Source organism: Bos grunniens, chromosome 14, assembly GCF_055505025.1.
Source record: "Bos grunniens cultivar Pamir isolate PY7600 chromosome 14, Bosgru_T2T1.0, whole genome shotgun sequence".
Classification (NCBI taxonomy): domain Eukaryota; kingdom Metazoa; phylum Chordata; class Mammalia; order Artiodactyla; family Bovidae; genus Bos; species Bos grunniens.
The window spans coordinates 3,038,324-3,042,668 of NC_141178.1; the positions used below are offsets into that span (position 1 = coordinate 3,038,324).

The window sequence follows — 4,345 nt, forward strand, 5'->3', positions numbered from 1 at the left end:
AAAAAGTCAACTTTTATGTTTGATTTTAGCCTATACAGACAAAAAAATATATATACATGAAGTTCCTATGCAGTATATCACAGTTACCTAGGTAAATTTGGAAATATGTACAATAATTCATTCTATCAATTTGAGTCTTTCTATATAGTGGAACATAGCAGTCAATTCTAAAGGAAATCAACCTTGAATATTCATTGGAAGGACTGATGTTGAAGCTGAAGCTCCAATACTTTGGCCACCTGATGTGAAGAACTGACTCATTTGAAAAGACCCTGATGCTGGGAAAGATTGGAAAAGGGGATGACAGAGGATGAGATGGTTGGATGGCATTCGGATGGCATCGCTGACTCAATGGACATGAGTTTGAGTAAACGCTGGGAGTTGGTGATGGACAGCGAGGCCTGGTATGCTGCAGTCCATGGGGTCACAAAGAATTGGACATGACCGAGAGACCAAACAACAACAATAATATAATAAAGATTAGGCTCAGTGTGAGAAAGCTAACATACAAAGTCTTGTTAATACAGTAGTTCTGACCAAGGGCCAGGGCCAGGTTTTGGTCATATTGAAAAGTACCTATGATAGAATGGAGCTAAATGTTTTTTTAAGTTAAAGAGGTTAATGACTTTAAGTTCAGCTTCAAAGTGCTGACTAGCATGAATACTAAAATTAGTGCTAATAATAGAATATGGGACATAGATAAAATTGCCTAAATACAAAAATGCATTTAAAAAAAAAATCCAACCTTCTTTTGGGGACTAAATTAAAAAATTGAATTAAATTTCTATTTGAAGAATGGAGAAATATTTATCTATAAATACAATTAGCTATAAAATAGAAACAGCATAATATATTACATAAGATATTTTTGTACATAGCAAATTCAAACAATAAAATATTCTAGCTTTAATTGTAATATATGTTGTTTCTTCATTAATAAGTTAGTTAAATCTTTTACAGAGGTCATTTTTTTATCTGTATGAAAATCATAGTTTTACTTTTAAATGTGAGATGATGGCTATTAACTAAACTTATTATAGTAATCATTTAACATATTAAATCATTATGTTGTACATCTTAAACTTATACAATATTATATATATCAACTATATCCCAACAAGGCTGGAAAAATATAGTTTTTTAAATTTGTTTTAGAAGCCTTCTATCAAGGTACTGAAAGCATTCACCTACGAAAGACAGGTAAAATTAATGCACTGATGCACTTTATTATGAGCTATCAACATTCAGAAAATGAAGATCATGGCATCCGGTCCCATCACTTCATGGGAAATAGATGGGGAAACAGTGGAAACACTGTCAGACTTTATTTTTCTGGGCTCCAAAATCACTACAGATGGTGACTGCAGCCATGAAATTAAAAGACGCTTACTCCTTGGAAGGAAAGTTATGACCAACCTAGATAGCATATTCAAAAGCAGAGACATTACTTTGCCAACAAAGGTTTGTCTAGTCAAGGCTATGGTTTTTCCAGTGGTCATGTATGGATGTGAGAGTTGGTCTGTGAAGAAGGCTGAGTGCCGAAGAATTGATGCTTTTGAACTGTGGTGTTGGAGAAGACTCTTGAGAGTCCCTTGGACTGCAAGGAGATCCAACCAGTCCATTCTGAAGGAGATCATCCCTGGGATTTCTTTGGAAGGAATGATGCTAAAGCTGAAACTCCAGTACTTTGGCCACCTCATGCAAAGAGTTGACTCATTGGAAAAGACTCTGATGCTGGGAGGGATTGGGGGCAGGAGGAGAAGGGGACGACAGAGGATGAGATGGCTGGATGGCGTCACTGACTCGATGGACGTGAGTCTGAGTGAACTCCAGGAGTTGGTGATGGACAGGGAGGCCTGTCGTGCTGCGATTCATGGGGTCGCAAAGAGTCGGACACGACTGAGCGACTGATCTGATCTGATCTGATATGATTGCAGACTAAGCATGTCGTTTCTTGACTCCTCGTGGTGAATCAAAGTGATCATAGAATCTGTTTTGCCTCTGATTTTAGCTGTATTACACGCTCTGCAAGTCTGCTGACGTGCTGGTGTAACGACCGGAAGTGCTCGGTTCCCCCTCTCTCGTCCCAGCGGGCCTGTGTGAGAGCTGTCCTGGGTTACGGGGCTTCAGCAGTAAAGGCAGGACAAACCAGGAAGAGATGTCTCACTGCATACAGCACGTTACATCAGTTCCCTGATGGCTCGCTCAGTTGGTGAAGAATCTGCCTGCAGTGCAGACCTGCCTTCACTCCCTGGGTCAGGAAGATCCCCTGGAGAATGGAAGGGCAACCCAGTGCAGAATTGTGGCCTGGAGAATCCCATGGACGGATGAGCCTGGTGGGCTACAGTCCACGGGGTCACAAAGAGTCAGACAGGACCGAGCCGCTAACAGTGTCACTTTCAGTGACATAGGAGTAGAATCACGTATGTATGCCTTATGTTTTTAAAGGAAAAGAGAAGTCAATGTGCGTGTGTTTGTGTGTGTATGTTTGTTTGCATTTTGTCCTGAGGTGCTGTACATTGTTAAAACTTTTTGACAACTCCCACAAATCTCTGTCTTTGTGGGGAAAACATTCATTATTTACCATGTTGAAACTGAAATCGAGAATCTAAAAAAATTGATTGATCAATCATTTGAGTATATTATTAATAACAATGAATACATATATATGTTACATTGTTATATTAATGATGTTAACAGTATATATTGTATTTTTGGTAATAGGTCATAACATATATTAACAATATATTAATTATAGTATAATTATATATTAGTAATCTTTGGTATTATGAACTTGTATTTGGTATTATAAAATTAGTGAACCTCACAGACATCTGAAACATACCTTTTAAAGTAATTTATTTAATTGGAGAATAATTACCTTGCAATATTCTGATGGTTTTTGCCAAGTAAGTTTTCAGTTTGTTACAGAATTTGAATGAGCATGCTGCTAAGTCGCTTCAGTCGTGTCCGACTCTGTGCGACCCCATAGACGGCAGCCCACCAGGCTCCCCCGTTCCTGGGATTCTCCAGGCAAGAACACTGGAGTGGGTTGCCATTTCCTTCTCCAATGCAGGAAAGTGAAAAGTGAAAGTGAAGTCGCTCAGTCGTGTCTGACTCTTCACGATCCCATGGACTGCAGCCTACCAGGCTCCTCCGTCCATAGGATTTTCCAGGCAAGAGTACTGGAGCATAATAAAGGACAAAAGTTGAAATTTATTTACTAGCTTACAATATCTGAGTCCAAAAAGCTCTGAGATATGTTAATATCTTAGCAAAGTTCAGCCGATTTTAATGGGTGATTTACTTTCTTACTACGTTTCCAGTATGAAGGAATATCCTTTTTATGTGTGATCTGCCACGTTCTGTTTTGCCACTGTGATTTTTTGTTCTTTATGTTCACCTTATCCCCTTTTTTTATTTTTACTTTTTAATTGGAGGATAATTGCTTTACAATGTTGTGTTAGTTTCTGCCATACAACAACGTGAGTCGGTAAAATATGGATCGCGTCACTAATCTGTGTGTCTTCCTCGCACAGGGCCATACTAATCTTCACAGTATTGTTCCAATTTTAGTATATGTGCGGCACAAGCAAGCGCCCCTTTATTACTGAGGGAAACAAACATGCCTCTGTTATAAAACAGCTAAGTTTGTTTTCTTGTTATGTTGTATGTTTACTATCAAATACTTTATTGTAATTTAGATGCAATATGTAACCACGTAATGTTTTCAAGCATTCATGATCCTATTTGAAGAGGGTCCATACTTCATCTTGGAGCAGGAAATGGCAACCTACACCAATATTCTTGCCTGGAAAATTCCATGGACAGAAGAGCCTGGCGGGCTAGAGTCCATGCAGCCAAAAAGAGTCAGATGGGACTGAGCATGCATGGACAGGCATGTCTCATATAGTAATTTGTTTTTTCTACTTCCACAGATCCTATCCTGATCTGACAATAGAACAAATGAAACAAAACAACATCTATGGTGTAGCTTTCATGACAGTAACTGATTTTGATATAATACCAGTGGTTACCTGGGAATATCTCCAAGATGTGCTCTTTCATCTTATAAATAGAGGGATGTTAGAAAGAAGTTGACTTATTTGGTATGTTACTACTGGTGAGCAGGAATGGAAGAGATATTTAATCGGAAGATATGCTTAACTTTCCTCTAGCTAAAGCCATAAAGGGAAAATCATATTCATATTGACTTTATTGAATAATATCAATAATTTAAAATTGTGTTTTCTATGCAAAGTCCTTACAGATTTGCCAATACCCTCACTTTTTATAGTATCTTTTAAACTTGGAGAAAATACTGATATGCTTCATATCAAAAGTT

General features: G+C 38.1%; 1 non-coding gene across 1 annotated transcript; it reads right to left on the reverse strand.

Moving 5' to 3' along the window:
- Nucleotides 1–3,494: 3,494 nt before the first annotated feature.
- Nucleotides 3,495–3,600, reverse strand: LOC147358961 (U6 spliceosomal RNA). Its single transcript, XR_015141396.1, has one exon. It is a non-coding gene; the product is annotated as a U6 spliceosomal RNA (small nuclear RNA).
- Between the last annotated feature and the right edge of the window lie 745 nt (nucleotides 3,601–4,345).